The 20721-nt window shown below is 40.2% G+C and overlaps 1 long non-coding RNA gene across 1 annotated transcript in view; it reads left to right on the top strand.

The window, feature by feature from the left end:
• The window catches only part of LOC121832747 (uncharacterized), a 185311-nt gene that overhangs the window by 58181 nt on the left and 106409 nt on the right, over positions 1-20721 (top strand). The window contains exons 3-5 of the long non-coding RNA XR_013042873.1: positions 499-676; positions 5306-5477; positions 7110-7167. This is a non-coding gene — a long non-coding RNA (uncharacterized LOC121832747). The remainder of the gene's footprint in view (positions 1-498; positions 677-5305; positions 5478-7109; positions 7168-20721) is intronic.

Raw genomic sequence — 20721 nt, 5'->3', positions numbered from 1 at the left:
CCTGGACCTCCTTTCATAGGAAGGAGGGTGTGAACTCACCTGTGAACTCATGAAGCCCTTGGAATGTCTGCTGTCCATGTGTAACATATGAGGTTTGTACCATCATAAGGAGAAAATGTTCTAGAGCATGTCTGGAGGAGTTCCACTGACTTCTGCTAACACAGGTGTCAGGTCTCCTGTCTCAGACCAAATTCACAAGTTTACAGCCGTTACTTTTTAGTCATTCCTGTTGATATATCCTAAATATTCACCCATTATTCATTAGTTTATTATTATAAATTCTGTATCATATGGTTAGAAAATGATTTGCTAACAAATGGATTTAATAGTTTTTTAAAATGAAAAACTTAGAATGGTTTTTATTCATTCTTTGACAGTTTCATATATGTATACAATGTATCTTGATCATATCTATCTCCAACACCCACCCTTACTCCCACTGGGTGTCTCCCAACATGTCCTCTCCTACCTTCACGTCCTTTGCTTTTTCTCTTACAGCCCCGAGTTCCAGCGCAGCATATTGAAATGTTACCTGATGGCTTGATCTGAAGGTAGCCATAGCTGAAGTGAGTAGACCTAGAAAGGAGGAGGAGGAAGAGAAGGAGGAAAGAAGGAGAAGACCAGGGTGGGTGGCTACTTCTCTGCCTCACCCTGTGAGTGACAGCTCCTCCATTAGGTGATTTGCTGTTCTGTTTGTGTATCTGTAAGATTCAGGTCTTGAAAATGAGGTTACTGACTAAGCATGCAGGCAGACTTCAAAAGACTTTGACACATGTATCTGTATTCCACCAACAACTGCGGTTCATTGTGTTTTCCACTTCATGTCAGCCAGTATGGGAAGCATTTATAGAGATGATTTGGATCTCCATGATCACCTTATTATCTATTGGCTTTACAAGAGAGAGGAATCGGATTCTTCATGGGCTGATGTAGACAACTCAGATCACACATCTTCTGTGAAAACATAAGCCTTCTTGTCCCTTGATGGCTTTTGCCTTTCCTCTAATTGCTCCTCTTGTTCTTTCTCACCTCCTTCTCCTTCCCCTTCTCTCCTCCCCATTCTCCTCCGCCTCTTTGCTCCTCTTCCTTTGTTGCCCCTTTTCCTTGTTGTTCTGCCTCCTTCATCCTCTTTTTCTTTTCTTTCTTGTAAGCTGTAGAGGGAAATGTGGCCATGATTAGGACTGTTCACTCAATATTTCCCTCTGCACTACATTTTTACCTTTGAAATCAGCCCAGCCATGTGATTGGTTTGGCCAGTGAAGTTCGAATTGTCATGTGCTCCTTCTGGACAGAACACACAAAACCCAGTGCATGATTTTCCATACCCCCTTTCAATATTTATAAATATAAATGTAGCTGAAATACTCACTAAGCTTGGACTGCTTAGTGACTAGAGTGGCAGAGCTTTCACTTCAGACCTGCTCTGGATGTGTGTATTAGGGTAACCTACTGGGTTTGTGTGTAGGGGTAGCTGTCCAATTTGTGTGGTTAAATGTCTGAGGTTTAATTTGTTATTGTAGCATATGAAGCTACCAATATGGGAAGCAAAACTATTTGGACAAACAGATTACAAGAACACGAGCTGGATTAAGAATCCCTAAATATGGCTACTACTGTAAATTAATGAAGTGTATTTTGTGTTTGTTAATGCTTGGCTAACTCTCATACTGTTTATCTAAGTCCTGCTAAAATTACAATATTTATGAATTATAAAGATTTTGTAACTTTTGGATCTTTGAAAACCAGAACACCCTGTCTAACCCTGATCCACCAGCACTCCCTGGGCATAGCTTCAGTCTCTAGGCTTTGTGAATGACTTCCTATTTCTCTTCTATGATGCCTTAGAACAGTGGGCCTGTGAACATTGAACCTCCCCTAACATCCTCTTGAAGTTTCCTTTCAATTGAAAGATACCGTGTGGCTAACAAGGTTTTAGAATTGATTCTCTAACAAGGTTAAGAGAATTGACTCAAGGGGTCTGTAAATATGGTAAATAATCAGGGCAAGAATCTGAAAGCCAACCAAAACCTTTCGGGCAGTTAAATGGGGAGAGAGGTGGAGAGCCAGCAGGGCCCTTCTCAGATCTCCATGTCCTTCACTTATGACCACTATCAGAGCCACTGCTATACTGTCTCAGCTGTTCCCATAACCTTCTAGAGAGTGGCTGGGCCCAGTGGAGGCAAGATGGACATCTTGTATAAGGAGGAACTGCTAGCTGTGGACTTTGAACTTGCATGGCCTTGGCAGTGAGCATGTATTTAGCATTTGGTGCAGGGTTGGCAGCTGGGCCTCCCTACTGATGACAGAGATGAATAAAGTCTGGCTGGAGAGGGGACAGTTACATGAGATCTGCATAGGACACAGCCAGCCTCTGGCCCTTGTCTGCTCTCCACTGACCCAAAGGGCACTCTGGTATCTACAGCAGCCCTTGCAGTGGGCACAGTAACAGCTTCTCTATTTTCTTGGCTGAGAGAGCCCTGCTCAGCTCCAGATTTCACAGGTTGAGCTCAGCTCTGCCCCTTCATCCACCTCCATGGGCCTCTTTCCATCTCAAATGTGAACCGCTGGCTGCCCTTGCTGGCTGCTGGCCCAGAGCCCTGCAGGCCTCACTCCCCTCCCACTTATTGCTGGGTGTTTTTCTCCCATGTGTGGTGTGTGCAGGGCCATACACCTTCTTTTGAAATATGGCCATGTTTTAAAAAGTGTTTTGCATTATATCTCCTCTTGCTATTTTTACCATTTAGAGAAGGGCGAGTGTTTGTTTAAAGGTTAATTAAGTGTTGTCTTGACTGGAGACTAACAGAACATTCCTAGTCTTTGTCTTCCAGCGTCTTAATGGCAGCAGGTGTTCTTTCTTGATGTAGCCTTTCTGCGGCTTTGATGAACTCGCTTCTCCCAGTTCTTGCTCCCTCTGTCCCTTCTCAGTCTTTTTGTAGAAGGCTGCAGAGATCCACATTTGGCAGAAATCTCCCATCTAGTCCCATGACTATAGGTGCCATTTTATTTTACTGATTCTAGCCCTGGCTACCCACATGGCATGCCAGTTAGTCACTCCCAACTCAGCACGTCCAAGATTGTACTGTACAAGTCTTCTCAAGCCTGATACTTTATCTAGTGTGGCAAATGGCACCCTATAAAATCATATGCTTAAGCCAGAGACTTCCATGCTGTCACAGATTCCTCCTTTGTAAAAGTAAACCTGGCACCTATCATAAACCACCTGCTCATCAGCTTTGCACCTGTGACCCACATGGGTCTCTGCTCATTGGCTCCGTTCTTGACAGTAGTGTGAAATGGATTCATAGAAAAAAATAGCAGTTTGGAAACAATGACAAATGAAAATTAAAACATTTAAACCTTTAGTGAGTCATCCAAGTAACCAAAAGAGATCCTATTTAGAATGCCCAGTGGGAACCTCATGCCTGCTTTTTTTCATTTCTCTTTTTATCTATATCTCTGCCATCCAATGCTACTTATAATATCTCCTGTCTGTTCTTATACTGGATTAACTTTTCATCTACTTTTCTTGAAAGCACTTTTCTTAGAATCTTCACATGTAGCTTGCCGCTATCCCTAAACCTAAGAGTCCCTGCCCCGCTCTCTTCTGTTTTATTAATGATTTATCTGGACTCTTTCTGATAGGAAGTAAACCCATAGCCTTCCTCTTCTCTCAGTTTTCCTCTCTATTCTTACACTTTCTTAAAACCACTGACCAAAAATATCTAGGAATTGAGTAGAGTCACAGAAATATTCCTGAAAAGGTAGGGAAAATATTTTAATATATTTTTTAATTTCTTGCCAAAGTGACTTCAATATCTTTTACCTTCATGCTCCTCTCTTCATACCCACTGTAACAATTACATCCCAGTGCTAAGAACAGCTAAGAGACTTGGATTTCTCCCTAACCATAAGTAAACAACCTGGCAGCCACAGCTTCGTGGATGTGGGTAGAAGACACAGATGCATGGGGCAAAGACAAAGGACAATTTATTGCTCAGAGCAATCACAGTTGCAGAGTCTTGACTTTATTGTGCCATTTCCCTTAAGCCCCAGTTCCCACAGGATAATGCACATGAGCCAGAAGACACCTGCACACACAGAGAATTGCATTACAGGAGCAGGACCCTGGCTTAGGGTGACAAAGTCTTCTATCATGATAAGGAAGCATTTCTGCTCCTTGCTCGGGTTTAGAATCTGGTTTGACACCACCTCTAGAGATGAGCAAAATTTGCCTTTATTCTGGAGGGAGGCACTCTTTCTGGTCTCTGTTGCCTTTCGATATACCATGATCATCCCTTTCAACCTTGTCTCCAATCCCATGCTGGAAATGTTTGCATAAAATGTCATATTGTGCTTAATATTGCAATAATAATGATTGGAGCTACTTTTTCATAGTAATCAATTTACAAGTGAATGGTCCTGTGATGAGCTTTTTAAAGTACTTTGTAAAGTTATAAACAATTCTTTAAGAGGTGTATCTGAAACTCTGTACTACGTATGTGTGAATATATGTGGTTTCTTTTCTTTTTTTTCTGTGTTAATGACAAAGGGGATTTTAAAAGAGAGAACTCATCTGTCAGGCCAACAAATGGAGTTGTATGTTCTATTTATTTACATTTTTTCTGCAAGTGTCTGGGCCTTGCATAGATCAACTGTAGTTGAACTTGTCTCCGGTCAGATTCTAACATTGACCTTTTACTCTGGTTTACAGCTGGGTTTTAAACCCCCTTTCTCCTGTTCATACAACTGTCCCTTCAGGGGCTTTGCATTTTCTCCCCATCTGAGCTTTTTTAGACAAATGTCAGTTTTTTTTGTCATTAGCCTTGTGAGAATTCCTGCAAATAAATAAACAGTTTGAAGAAGGAAACCCACTCTGGGACTGGAGGCTATGAGTCAGTGTGGCGGCTGGAGGGAGTGGGGAGACAGGCTGTGGGCTCAGCCTTTGAGACTTGGAGCTAGAGGGGGCTGGAATACTGCTTCCTTCCTTTGACATCTGCCATAGTGATAAGTCAAAGTTTCTTAGAAACTTTCTGTGACCTCCTGAGCTATATGGATAATTTTAAAAGTGACTTGAAATGTACTAAATTTAGGAAGGATTGCTGCATTTCTATTTTTTTTTGTGCATGTGCATGTGTTTATGTGCATGTATGTGCATACATGCCTGCTACAGTGTGTATGTGGAGGTCAGAGGACAACTTATAGGAATCAGTTCTCTCCTTCCACAATGTGTAGGCATTTGCTTACCGCCATCTTACCAGCCCTAAAAGGATGATTTATGCTTCTTCCTTTATATGGTCCCCACTAGAATCTTAGATGGAGAGCAGTTTTCAATTCCTAGTCTCATTCTTCTGGTAATGGAGGAAAAGATTCTCTCTGGTAGAAGTAATCATCTTTGGAGAAATATTTGCATAAACTATGGGAAGTACATGGAGGAGCTCAGAGTAACTGATCAGGCTGCCATCTTCTCTGGAGAGCAGGTGAGCAAGTGTTCTGGGAACTTCTATGTGGAGAGTGGCTAGTTAGGCTGCCTGGAGGAGGGAAAAGCTGACAGAGGCCTGGAGAAGGAACCCTTGAAGAATAGAGGCTGTTTAGTATAATTCTTCTCTGCATTGTGAGGTCCTGACTTCCTTCCTGGGACTCTTTAAATATGATCCCTGAAATGTCAGGGTCTTCTGGGCTATTAGCTAACTTTATAATTCAGTGGTTGCGGAAGCTAAATTAGAAGAGTATTAACAGGTCAAAACACGATGGGCATCAGGGTTATATACAAATGAAGAAAGTCTAAAATTAGATGCAATGGAAGGATGAGATGACCCAATTTGTATCTTTTCTCCCTTCCCTTTTCTTCTTAAAAAGTTCATATGGTTTTGAGTCTTCTGGCCCTCATGTAGACTTAGATGTTGTTTTGACTAGACACAGGAGGGTTATGTCACTGTGCTGAAAATGGTCCACATGTGTAGGTAGAAGATTGTCAACAAGAAAGCCATAGACTGGGACTTGAAAGATGGCTTAGTAGTTAAGAGTACTTACTGTCTTGCTGAAGGTTTAGTTCTCAACATTTATAAAGGGTCTCACAACATCTATTACTCCAATTTCACTGGATCCAACATCCTCTTCTTACCTATGCAGGCTCCAGCATGCATGTGGTACACAGACATACATACATTTGGACACATACATGCACACATGAAATAAATAATTTTTTTAAAAGGAAGTCAAACAAAGAAAATACTTCTTTCTCCCTCATTCCTTCCCATCACCCCTCTTTCTTCAGAAAACAAGTGTTGTATGCTGTGAGGTAGACTTTTCGTTAGTAGAGAAAGAAGGAGGAACCTATCCTGGGCCTCCCACCACCATACCACAGGGGTGAACAGAGAGTCATCAGCCTCAGGTTTCAGGTAAACACAGGAAGTGTCTTTTTAGAACATCTGCAGGACATCAGGTGTGCTCAAATGTTGTCATTGCAGGGAGTTTTGCTATGGTGATTATGCAAACAGCAGCAAGGACCCTAAAAAGTGAAAGACACAAACCAAAAGCAATTTTGAACAGAGACGGAAAATTCTCATCAGTTAGACATGTCAGACTCAGAATGAGGCAACTTTTGCTCTATGCAGACCAAATTAAACACAGATCATTGTGAGACAATGAGCATGCTAGTAGAGGATGCCTTATCCAAGTGGTGAAACACATACAGGAACTGAACTGGACCCTTGCAGAGAGGCAAGGTGATGCCATACCTTCTTTGCTCTGAGCGATTCTGTTCACGGGTGGTGGGGGTCGGAGAGAAGTGTTAGAAGTCCCAAGAAGACGTTATAAGTGGCTTTTCCTTCCTATCCCTCTTCCTGGTGGATCTTAGTGGATTCCACCCTCTGGTATCTCCCTTTCCTCTCCTCTTTAGTCTCAAGAAGGTGGACTCACTTTATGCAAAGAAAGCCATTATTAATGGGCCTGTGCTGTGTCTGTAACATGGTAATGGCATGAAAAAAAATCCAACAACTCCTGCACTTTCATAATGCAGATATTGTTTTCTATCAAGTACATAGAGATCTACAGAGAGCTGTTTCCCTCAAGAGATTCTGCCACTCTCAGTGACTTTTTGTTTTAATCAGGTAGAAGCATCTGGGACTACAGGAGTCCAGCTCCTTGTCTTCAGGGTGAGCAAACAAGGTAAGCAGAGCCTGTCCTAACAGAATCATACCTGAGCCAAGGCAGCTGAATCACACCTGAGCCAAGGCAGTACTGGTGGAGGTGTTCAATGTTGCACAAAAATGCCTTTGTAAGCCCCCAAATGCCATTCAGATATAATTGGAAATGATTTCTGCTCAACCCCAACAGTGTTCTGCACCCAATAAGTCACTGTATTCACAGTGGTCTCTTTATTAAATTCCCCTGTCCCTTCATTTATTAGCATGTAACTTAATACAGCTTTTTTGGTGATTTCTTTGTCTGTAGGTAAATAGCTCAGAGGGAATTTATTAGCCCTTCCCCCAGCCCCAGGAATAGTAGTCACCATCCTATGAGATTTGGATTAAAGCTTACTCAGTGTATTTATTGGAAATCGTACCCCATGTCTCACACCACCCTTGTGGCAGGAGTAGGATAATCCTTGTGTTACTAGGGAGGAAGCTGAAGTGCAGAGAAACCAATCAACCTGTCCAAGGTTTTAAAACCAAGGTGCATGGGCCTCCAGAATGCCCCTCAGAACTTAAATGGTTAGTTCCCTGAGGTCAAGTATAAAAGTATGAATTCTGCCTTGTTCTACATCTACAGGATTTACTGTTCACAATCACAACGTGTTGGCTAGTTTTATGTCAACTTGAAACAAGCTGGAGTCATCAGATAAGAGGAAGCCTCAACTGAGAAAATGTTTTCCCCAAGTCAGGCTGTAGGCAAACCTGTATGGCATTTTCTTAATTAGTGGTTGATGTGGGAGGACCCAGCGCATTGGGGGTGGGGCCACCCCTGAGCTGGTGGTTCTGGGTTCTATAAGAAAGCAGATTGGGCCAGGCAGTGGTGGCTCATGCCTTTAATCCCAGCACTTGGGAGGCAGAGCCAGGTGGATCTCTGTGAGTTTGAGATCTCTGTGAGTTTGAGGCCAGCCTGGTCTACAGAGCCAGACCCAGCACAGGCGCCAAAACTACATAGAGAAATCCTGTCTTGAAAAACAAACAAACAAAAAATGAAAAACAAAAAAAAAAAAAAAGAAAGAAAGAAAGGAAAAGAAAGCAGATTAAAAATAAAAGAAAGAAAGCTGATTGAATTACTTCTTGGCCTTCTGGATAAGATCAAGTGTAAGAAACCAGATTATACAAACCATGGGAAGCGAACTAGTTAGTCATTCTCCTCCATGGCTTCTGCATCCGCTCCTGTTTCCAGGTTCCTGCCCTGTTGGAGTTCCTGTCCTGACTTCTTACTTCAGTGATGAACAGTAATGTGGAAGTGTAAGCCAAATAAACCCTTTCCTCCCCAACTTGCTTTTGGTCATGGTGTTTCATCATAGCAATAGCAATACTAACTAGGACATGCAGCTCAGTAATGCCTAAGGAGTTCACAGATGAGTAAGTGAGAACCAGTTGAATTATCCTGACCACTGGCACTTAGCCTAGTGTCTGGCATGGAGTAACACTCAAAGGCTATTTGCTGAGAGGATGGGTGAATGAATAATGAGCCAACATCCCTAGGAGTATCTATCATGGTAGCTAGAGGTTCTGTGTTTATTTATCTGAGCTCATTTCCATGCTCCAGGAACAAGGTTGTGATTTTGATCCACTGTCATCTCTGGTCATTCTAGCAGAAGCCTTGTCCATTGATGCTCACCCTGTGAGCCATAGGAACACATACCTGTCAGAATACCTTTCCTCTGTAGAAAGCAGACCTGATGTGAGGCTCAAAACTCCAGGTCAGTGCCCCCTCCTCCCTAGAGCCTAATATAGTAATCTCCCACCTCACAGGCGAGCAATAAAGAACTCTTGACTTGCCCCCTAAGAAGCACATATCAGCACTTCAGTCCTGGGCGCCTGAGTCTTATTTATTGCCAGCCTACTTCAGAGGTTGGCAAATTCAAGGGAGGCCTCCCTGCTTGCTCTGAGCCTTAAAAGACTGTTGATACTTGATCTCCTGTCCCAATTAATCAGATTCTTTGTGCATTCAAAAATGTCATCCCTGTCTGCATCTACATAGTTGGAATGCTCTCTGTACAGTGTTGCCACTCTCCAGCTGAAAGGCTGATGGAAGATGCCCTCTGCTTTTACCCCATTTGTCCTTCCTGACTCTGGAGCAAGCTCATTTTGTTCAGAGGAGAAAAACTTCTATGTTAGATCTTCCCCAACTGCTGAGGGCTTGGCCTTGACTCTCACTTTCTGGCCACTTGATGACTCAGTTTCTTTGACTGTAAAATGAAGACCTTAAGTCCTGTCCTGCCTGCCAGGCTCGATTTCGGTTTTGGCTTGAAGGAGTTCTGCTTCCAGAACACATTCTAAAAGTGGCTTGTTTATTTAAATAAGCTTTTCTTGTCATTTCCCATTTTTCTCCTTAAAGCACAATCCAAGTTATTTAAAAGAAAACCATTAAAAAAAAACAGGAACAAAACAAATAACATCTGCTAAGAAGGACAATGTACATAGTAAATGCCCACCATGAGAAATTTTAATAAATTTAATAAACAGTCCCCCAAATCTCACTGCTCACTTGTCACAACACTGTAGAAGACCTATTGGTTGATGAGTATGTTAGCCCTTTTGTATGCAGGCTCCTACCTTGGTAGCAAAGTATCCCATTGTGCAATGAGAACAATAAATGTTTTGTGAAGCCAGAGAAGTTTCTGGAGGTCAGGCTTTTAACCCTTGTAGCAGGAGAATGCTCCTATGTGTCACTACTCTAAAAGCTATAGCTTTTATCTCTACCTCATCCATCATTCTGGAAAGAAATGGTCAGTAGAACACAAGGCTCTGGATCGTGCACACCATTGGTCCTTGATCCCAAGTGATTTTAGATGGGAGCCCACACAATGTTTTGAAATGGAATTAAGTTATATGATTTCTGATGTTTCTCGAAAGGAAGAGTGTCTGCACATTTTCAAAGGCAAAAGTGCCAATTGTGTGCCTATGTGTCAGCCTGTAATCTGGTAGAATTAGTATCTACATAAATAATGTAATATAAAAGTATTGGAGATAAGTGTTAAATATGATTTTAACAAGAACAAGCACCCACAATGTGCCCCATTTCATCTTCTCAAGAGTCTTCCTGTATGCATATTCCTTTCCTATGACTTTGATTTCTTTTCACCCTTGTCATGCTTTCCAAATGTATAAGTTATGTAATAAACCCCTTGTCTAGTCATGTTCAATTTTCTTCACAGTTTCTTTTGTCCCTGAAGCTGTGATATGGACCCTGAATCCCTTGTGGTAAGGCTTGGTCCCCAAGGTGTCACAGTACTTTAAGGAGTGGGCTTGATGGGATGTCCTTAAGTCATTGAGGTATGCCCTTGAGGATGACTATAGGAGATGTCCTCTTCCTCTTTCTCTCTTTTATTTTCTGTCTATGAGATGAGAAGCTTTGCTCTAATGTGCTCCCATCATCCTTATAAGCTTCTGAGAACAAATAGTCATGGACAAGGGTCTCCAAAACTATGAGCCAAAACAAAGCTGCTCACCTTAAAATTTGATTACCTCAGGTATTTGTTAATGATTTAAAGCAAGACCCTGCTTAATTACTTTAAATTAGTCACCATAGAATTTACCTATAGATATAATATTGCATCTATTAAGAATTAGGCACTTCCCCAATATAGTTATAATATCCTTATGGCACTCATGACAGGAAAGTCCCCATGTTAAGATGAAGAAGTGTCTTCAGACATCTTCATCAAAGCTGAGGAAATGTAGGCTGTACATGTGCCTTATAGAGCTATTGTTTTTTTTTTTTTAACTTAGCAAGCTATGTGCTCAGTTAAAGAGCCTGTGCTTCTGATCCTGAGTTCCTAGATGCCAACTTTTGAAGAAATGGAGAGGGTGTTCAGAGAGAGGGGAGGGGAGAAGCTCCAGTGGACTGCAACCTCCAGATAGCATCTATATCTGGCGCTTTGCAACTCTCATTCCTTCTATTCCTGTCCTGTATGCCATTCCAAATGCACAGAAATTGTAGACTGTCCACATCTGCAGGAATTGAGTGACATAGCTAGACATGCTGCTTTTTAATTTGGAGATTCTTCTTATGAATTGTTGCTTAAGAACTTGTGAATTTTGCTTTGTGATCTCTCCATGTGTGTTTTCATATGTGTTCATCAATTGGTTCGTTTGTTCATGTAACAACATCTACTGAGAACACATTAGCGAATGAGTCAGATCTAAGAAATGGGATGCTTTCCTGTGAGATTCCAGGTCCTATAAAAGCCAGACGTGAGCGGGGCGGTGGTGGCGCACGCCTTTAATCCCAGCACTCGGGAGGCAGAGCCAGGCGGATCTCTGTGAGTTCGAGGTCAGCCTGGGCTACCAAGTGAGTTCCAGGAAAGGCGCAAAGCTACACAGAGAAACCCTGTCTCGAAAAACCAAAAAAAAAAAAAAAAAAAGCAAAAAGCCAGACGTGATCAATAGTATTGAGCAATGTGATTGCTGGTGAATAGTGTTTGTGAGTTCACTGTTGCTCACTTGCAGTCTAGTGTACAGAAACTTCACCTCACTAGGCACTCCATTGTGTATCCAATGCAAGACAGGCTGAAATGGACCTCTGAAGATGAATAAGGAAGATGAATGTGTAACCAACGGACATCCTCATCTTGTCCTGAGGTCTTTATTTAGATGTTTATGACCTCCATTACATGATTCATTCATTCACCCTGTATTCATTTCAGATGCTGACTGTTGAGTTGTTGACTAGCACAGGCTGAATCTCTATTTTTGTGAGTCTTACATTCTGACATGAACTCCCTTTGATGAAATATATGTTTGCCTAGCAGGCAACATTCAAAATGTTCCCATGAGAGTACTTCATTTTTACATTATATCATGTGGAATGGTGAAGGTGATTCCAATCTTATAAGGTAAGACATTTTCATTTTTGGATATTAAAGACTTCATGGATACAGCATATGTTACTTTTGTCCATGGGGTGAGAGGCTTTGCTTCATCATGGTGGTTGGTCAGTCTTCATTTTCAACAGGCTGTCTTTAGAATCACAGTGGAAGCATACCTCTGAGTGTTTCCTGGAAGGCTTAACTCAAGAGAGAGGGCCTTCCCATGGCTATGGGTGATACCATCACATAAAACATACACGAGGCACCTCATATTTGTTCAGTAAGACTATGACTGTAAAGACAAAAAAGAAGGGCTTTGCATGTGTCTTTTAATGAAGCAATCAGAAAGCCAACAAGATGGCTCAGCACGTGAAAGTGCTTGTTACACAAGCCTGAGTTTGATCCCTGGTACCAACAGTAGAAGGAGAGAACAAATTCCCCAAAGCTGCCCTCTGACCTCCCTGGTATTTATTTTCTCTCTCTTTCTCCTTCTCTCCCTTTCCCCTTTCTCCCTCCCTCTTCTCCTTCCTCTCCTTTCCCCTTACACACACACACACACACACACACACAGAGAGAGAGAGAGAGAGAGAGAGAGAGAGAGAGAGAGAGAGAGAGAGAGAGAGAGAGAGAGAGAGAAATACTAATAAAACAACCAGAAAGCATTTAAAATCCCCCTCATCAGTTTTCCTTCCCCCACATGTCTATCCTTGGTAACAGAACTGTGGTCACCCTCCTGACCACATCATTCTAGAGTTAGTCTTGAGTTGTTTGTTCATTATGTCTGCCTTCTACCTCTTATCAAACCAGTTTCTTAAGTACATTCTGAATGTTTCCACTCTTAACCATTTCCACCATGACCTCCATTGTTGATTCACTCTTTTTTCCCATCTGGTCCTCTCTTGATATATAGAGATGTCCCACCCTGTTCTTGCCTTCCAAAGAGCAGACTAAGCCAACTTTGAAAACACATAAGCTATGATGCCTCTCTGTTCTTATCCTATAATTCAGACTCCCTTTTACCCAAGAAAGTTTTACATGAACCTGAGTATGTAGGTACATTACATAAATATACAAGCCAAACAGTGCAAATAGCAAGTCATTACAAAATTTATTTTAAAACAATTCTTTACTATATATATTTTGCTATTTCTTAAAGATGCATGCCAATTTTTCATACTTATGCAATAGATGTGCTTATTTTACTTTTCCATAAAGCAGTAAACCTCAGTTGAGTGTATGAGGCTGCAGAGTATACAGCATCTTCAATATTTTCCAGAGTTGATATTGATATTTTGATTCTATATTCATTAGTGCTGAGAATGCTATTTTATGTAAATACACAGAAAAAAGCAGAAGTATGTCTAGGGCCGTTTAAAAAATTGCTGGAAATTCTGTCTTCAAAATTCACTTCATGATTTAAGTAAATTGAAGCTTAAGTTAGAAATTCAAGCAGAGAAATTTTAAACCAAACATTTGAATACTAAAATCCAAAGATATATTAATTTAGTACTTGCATACTGAGGGATGATAGTAGGAAAATTATTGAGTCTTTGTTTTTACTAATCAAACCATCATGTTTCTATAAGTGCAGAAAACTATAAGTAAGGTAAAGATACAATTCATAGCATCTAATACTCTCCAATCTCAGTAGAGGTGTTTCAGACAGTGTTTGTTGGTGTGGCATGAGGGTATGCATAGTACAAAGTGAAGATGCCTTGTATTCAGAACTATGGGAGAATGTTACCAGAAACATCTTGGATTCATTATGTCTTTTATTTTGAATTAATTTTTGGTTGTTGGATGTTGAGAAAAATTTTGCTATTGCCAAAATTATAAGGACTGGAACTTCCAGTTATATGACTCCACATGGGTCTCATAGCTTAGGAAACTGCTTTTATGGACTCGTTCCTCCCAGAGCACAGTCCTACCTGGCACACTGTGAACCAATATTTTCCTCCCCCACACTCCCCTTTTATCACCACCTGTTTGTTCTGAGACTCCCACTGTCCTCCTGCCTGGACACATCTGTGTTCCTCCTCATTCACAAGAACCCACGTAGATTTCCATTTTTCAGTGTCTCAGCATGAGTTGCTTTTTCTGCTCCGGCACTCTCTTGATTTTCACATTTATCAGTCTTCATCAATAGATTTTCAGATTAAATGACACATTTTCCACAACAGGCACTGTATTCTATCCACAGTGGTTCCCAATGTGCATCCACAATCCTCATTTCAGTACTTTGCAGGATACATATCACTGTGACTCCTTCTTGCTTATTTCTTGATCTGCAAGTTAGTCCCAGTAGAGTGACACTACTGTTCATTTTATCTGTATTCTCAATTTCCAGATTAGCTAAGAGTTCCGAGGACAATGTTTGATGGAAAGAATTGAAAAGATCATGGCTGTTGCCCTCCAACTTTGAATAAACCTTACCAGCTCATTGCTCAAAGCATTTGACTGGTAAGAATCCATCAACATAAATCTCTGGGCCTGGTAAGAGCATGGCTTGGGAGGTCAAATTGTTAATCCTACAACTAAGTGGGGCTGTGAGCCCAGTGATGGCTTTCCTGGCAAAACTTGTTTTATAGGTAATAAATATTGAGTGAAGACCCCTCCAGGCTCACAGTTTTACAGTTACTGCATCCATGCAAAAAAAAAAAAATGCTGTGATAGCAAACTTGGAGTTTTATGATAGATGCAAGAAACTGATACTCTGAGGTGACAGTTAACTTGTTAAACAAGATTATATGTTTAAGGATACTGAGAAGCTAGGACTGGGACTCAAAGCTATCCTGACCCCAAGCCACCATCTATTGCTCTTCTGTTCTGAAAGCTATCCTTGAGAGCTAGGCATCTTCATGATGGCATCTAAGAGATAAATATGTAAGTGATGGACAGCCACAATGTGTCTGAGGGCTGGTGTTTAGACCTTTGGTGTAAAGTAAGGAATAATCCAAGACAACCCTTCACTTCAATGTTGTTTTCCTTAAAAAAAAAAAAAAAAGAGCCATTTCATTTTAGGGTTTGGAAGGACCTTCCTCAGAGAGAGCCTAATTATAGGGGCAGTGTATTCAAAATTCAAGAATGACTGATTTGTGCTTTTTAAACAGTAAAAGGAGCTCTGAAACATATTAAATTTTTATGAGGTGTGTTGCTGACTAAAATTTTTTTGAGCAAATAATCATACAAAAAAGAGTAGACCACATACTTAAAATTAAAACCTCCAAATAAGAAAAATATTTATTAAATAAACTTACACCAAGCCACAGTGACCTTTCCAATGGGCTTTCTAAGCCAATTCAACCCGTAGAGTAATTTTAATCAAGTTGATGGTTCATTATCAGAGAATGACAACCAGAGGTGTGGTTATTGTATAGTGATTAGGCCTGGTAGATTAAATCTGTCACTAACAAAGTGACTTTGAGAAACCAAGTAACCTCTTTGGACTATAGTGGCTCCATCTTTAAAATGGAGACAGTAGTCCTGTTGCCTCTTATGGTGATTATGAAAATCAAGACTAGTGGATGTGGGAAAATACTTGGAGGGTTTAAACATGTTAATGACATTAATAGTACTAGTTTTCCAAGAATACTAAGGAGATTTATCTACAAAGCTCAAGAGATGGAGGGTTTTATTCTGAGAGATGATTATCTTGTCTTTTATTTTTGCCTGATCATCAGAGATTTTTATGCCTTCACCTAAGAATACATCACATTTATTGTTCTTGTGGTCTCTGTCACAGAACTATTCTATCCCCTTGGGCTTAACTGTTCTAGACTTATAAATTTTCAGTTTTTTTTTTAGTTCCTCTTGCTTCCAGGCTTCCTGGTATCTATCTACTCATTGCTCATATGCTCAAAAATATATCATGGCTTCTTCTTGGCCAGGTGAACTGTGGCTTTTATCTTCTCAGTTCTGTATCATTCAGTCTAACAAGGCTTTGGCTAATGGATCTGCCACACATCCTCTGTTTACACATTACATTTCCCCACTTGCTATAGCCCAAGTGGTGGAAGGGGGTGGAATCTTGGTGATGAGGTCATGATGGAGAACACAGGCAATATTAGTCCTTTCCCCAGGGACCTGCTTTTCCCTCTGAGCATGTGAAGCCTCACAAGGGAAAGGAGCATCTGTGAGAATGAAAATAAGCCTCCATGAGATGTCAGATCTCCTTGATGTGGCACTTCTTCCAGGACTGTGGGCAATAAGGCAGTGCTGTCTGTGGACTATCCTCTGTAACATTTTCTCACAGTGGCTTAGGTGAGCGGAATCCCCTCTTAGCCTTGGCATCCGCTGCAATCCTCATGGGATATACATCATCTCCCACATTTTCTTCTCAGTGCATGAGGTTCAGTCTGGCTATATCTTCACACCAGTTCTTATATAGTCCACCATAACTTAGCTATGCCTCTGTGATTTCTGAATTATTTTCCTGCTCTGCATTTTAGAAGTATCTACTAATTAGGGGTATGATCAATGGAAGAGAATGCTCCTGATGCTTAGATATGGATTCCCCTAAAACCACTGAAGGGGGATGGTTATCCCACTAAAGGCCCTCTCTTGCCTACTATGGTACGCAGTTTACAGTTCTCTTTCATGAACAAATTTAAATTTTATTTTTTCTTCATTGTAATGGTTTCTTCATCTCCTCCCCTCTTCCTTTCCTTTCTCCCTTCCTCCTTTTTGTGGTGCTGGGTATTGAACTTGGGATTTTGTATATGCTGAACAAGTGTTCCATCACTGAGCTATATCTCAAATTCTTCTCTTTTATTCTTAGATTCATTTATTCTAACATCATTTAAGTAAAACTTATACTTTTCTTTTGGGATTTGGAACCCAGTGCTCTCTTTCCAAACTTCACATTATTGTATCATTCCCTTCCCTTAGGTCAATGAGCCTTCCCTCCTAACAGGTCATTCAGCAGCCAGGCTGGTTTTCCTTTTTACTTTTATTTATTACTCAGTCTCATGTTCCTTCATGGGTCTTCTGTCCTCAGAGATGCTGAATGTTGGAGATTTTTGTTTTTGCCAGTTTTCTTGTCCCATTTTGTCCATTCACATCTATTCCTGAAAGTCTGGGGTCAATGACAGTAAGTATACATTTATGGCCAAGATCTCGATTACTTTCATTGACTAAGTACAATGAATGAAATCATCGCTTGCTTAAGTTTGGGCTTAGAATGAAACATCAAGGGTGTTGGCTTTTCACCTTGATACCTCAACACCTCAGCTCTAACACTTCTCAAGGAAGAGAGAGCTTTGCTCCTTCTCCAGATTCTGCCCTTGGGTTTGCCTTCTCAGTCGTTCCTAGTGGCTTGTGAAGGCCAGCATCATCCCGAAAAGGTTCCTTCATGTCTCATTTAGTTGAAACCATTTTGTCAAATTCTAGTTCTTAAAATGTTAGCTAAGTGTTTTCCTCTTTGCAGTGTCCATTGCCCCCCTCCTGCTTCAGCACCATCCCATCTCCTGCCTGGTTTATGTCAGTGGCTCTCCCCTGACCTGCCTCCCTTAATACTTTCTGGTATTCCTTAGATACTTTTGTAATCAAACTATCAACATTTGCTAAGTTCTCGATGGGCTAAATACTATAAATAGTGTTTAAGTGCCAATCACATAAACTGAATACATTTATTTTTGATGGCTATTCATTAAACAGTTAAAGGGTTTTACTTTTATAAAAGACATCTTTTTGCTGCATCTTCTAATTCATTGTTTTATGTATAAAAATAATCATTTAAAAGCAGACGATAAAAGAAATCACATTACTGAACTATCTTCTTAGTTAAGAGTTTCTTATTATAGAACTTCCTATGTAGAACAAAATAGCCCTTAATTCACAGAGATCCACCTGCTTCTGCCTCCTGAGTGGTAGAATTAAAGGCATATGCCAAACATGCCCAGCCCTTTATCATATTTTACTAATATACAATTACATACTTTCCATACAAAGTTGCCTCCTTATTTAAACATTTTTTTACATTTATGAGTCTTATTTCTTTGTTTAGTCTTATTGTGTTGTCCAAAAGCTCTACATGAATGACAAAGTAAATTTTAATAAGAATTCATCTCATGCACTACATTTAGGGTGATTCTGTTATTTAATTTTAAGACTAGTTTTCTTTTTTTTTATTTTTTTTATTTTTCCATCACAGGCAATTTATTTTGTTCTATTCGTTCACAGTTAATACAGAAAATACTTGGAAACATTTCCATATAATGTTTGACACAGAAATCATCAAATAGAAGTATACAATGTTGACAGGAGGCAGTACATTTATAATTTATAACCCCAAATGTATTTATAAATTAGAAATGGAAAGATCTACAAATGAAATTATGAAGGTTCACCAAAGTCATTTAATCTGTCAGTTTCTCATTCATTTTTATGTCTTAATAATATTCTATTGTATGAATAAGCCACATTTTATTTCTCTCCAGTATTCTATAGCTATTTGAGTTGTTTTAACTTTTTTACTATTAGCAACACACTGCTGTAAACCTTCATGTACATGTTTCATAGGTGCACATTTTCAGTAGTTTGAGGATTTATTCCTAAGGGTAGAATTGTTGAGTAACAGAGTAACAATGTTTTGCATTTTGACCAACCACCAAACTGTTTTGCCAAAGCTAGAAGATCATAGACAAATCTCATGCAGACACTAAGAGACCATGGATGCCAACCCAGACTATTATACCCAGCAAAACTCTTAATCACCATAGGCGGAGTAAACAAAATATTCCAAGATAAAAGCAGATTTAATCAATACCTGTCTACAAACCCAGCCCTACAGAAAGTACTAGAAGGGAAAATTCAACCCAAAGAAGCTAAACACATCCATGAAAAATCAAGCAATAGATAATCCCACACCAACATACACCACAGAAGGACAACACAACACAACCACAAAAAATAACAGGAATTAACAATCACTGGTCATTAATATCCATCAATATCAATAGTCTCAACTCACCTATAAAAAGACATAGGCTAACAGAATGTATAAGAAAACAGAACCCATCCATCTGCTGCATACAAGAAACACACCTTAACTTCAAAGACAGACACTACCTCTGAGTAAAGGGCTGGGAAAAGGCTTTCCAAGCAAATGGACCTAAGACTAGTTTTCTTTAACCTGATTAGGTTTCTATTCACCTTTACTAAGAATTAGAACTGTCTTAGTTACTTTTTTGTTGCTATTATAAAATATCCTGATAAAAGCAACTCAAGGGAGTAAAAATTTATTTTTCTCTCAGAGTTCCAGAGGGATACAGTCTTTCACACCAGGGAAGACACGGCACTAGGCAGAGATGACACAGTGGCAGGAGCAGGAAGCTGGCTGGTCATGTTGCATCCACACTCAGGAAGCAGAGGGTGAACAGAAAGTAGGGCAGGGCCGTAAGGCTTCAAGGCCCACTCCCATTGACCTACTTCCTCCAGAGAATTTCAACCTCTTAAACATTCCACAGCTTCCTTACACAGTGCCATCACCTGGAGACCCACTGTTCAAACGTGTGAACATTCAATCCATAACAAAGGTCAACAATAAACAAGGAATTATTACACATTATTTACACATTATTTAAAATATAAGATGACACATTTGTTTGTTCATCAATATGATAAATTATTTGTTATGACTCCAGAGGGATATTGATGACAGTTGGTCTGAAGAACAAAGAATATCTAAATTCTATCTGGACTTGTTACTATCCTACTGATGAGGTTTCCAAAAGGAAAATGTTCATGAGTGATAATTACAAAAAGATCACAATATAATTTAAAGAATTTTAGAAGATAAGGCTGAACATGTTTTTTTTTTTCTAAGAGTTAAAATTCAGATTAGAGGACAATAACAACTTCTGTTTTGTATTTTGCTTTCTCTATAAAACTGTGGACTCAGATATTTCCACACCAGTGCTTTAAAAAGAAAATACTGGGGAGAGAATGGTCTTTCTTGGAGTCCTAGCTTAGTATAGACTTTGTTCCACAGTCTCCTTAGAGGACACACTCCAGTGATTCTACCTCCAAGTTGGTTCTATCTCCAAAAGGGCTACAGCATCTTTCAGTAGCACCAGTCTGAGACCTAACCTTTGAATAAATGAACATTTTTAGGGCAGTCTTTATAACAAGTACCCAAGGCAAATTCTCTTTTAAAATAAATGTGTCACATCATGCCACATCTGTCCTCAAGATTCTGTTATGAACACAGCTCTCTTGGAGTAAAGCTAACCTCTTTCCAATGCTACTAAGTTCCTACTCTGGCTGACTTCCATGACCTCCCTGATTTTCTTACCATTCTATTTGGACCCCTAAAGCTGCGCAAGGCTTCTTGAGCATAACAAGCACACTGCCATCTCAAGGTCATTTTTTCCCCAGTCTGAATATGTTTTCCCCAATACTGATCACCTATGTGTAGGTGGTGATCAGTACTCTGTTAAGTACTCAAGGTGGACCCTGAAGACCTCCTGAGTTTTCTGTGAACAGCTATCCTCTCTTGTGGTGATATTTTATTTGGGCTGAAATGTGATATTTTATTTGTATGTTAATAAATAAAGTTTGCCTGGAGATCAGAGGTCATAGTGAGCCATAAAACAAAAGTCAGGCGGTGGTAGCATACGCCTGTAACCTGATCACATGGCAGGCAGAGTCTTTGTGTGTTCAAGGACACAGCCAAATGTGGTGACACATGCCCTTAATACCAGTACCAACCA

The sequence above is a fragment of the Peromyscus maniculatus genome, chromosome 10 (assembly GCF_049852395.1).
Source record: "Peromyscus maniculatus bairdii isolate BWxNUB_F1_BW_parent chromosome 10, HU_Pman_BW_mat_3.1, whole genome shotgun sequence".
NCBI lineage: Eukaryota > Metazoa > Chordata > Mammalia > Rodentia > Cricetidae > Peromyscus > Peromyscus maniculatus.
Note: the sequence above shows the minus strand (reverse complement) of the source record. Positions and strands in the feature narration are given on the sequence as shown.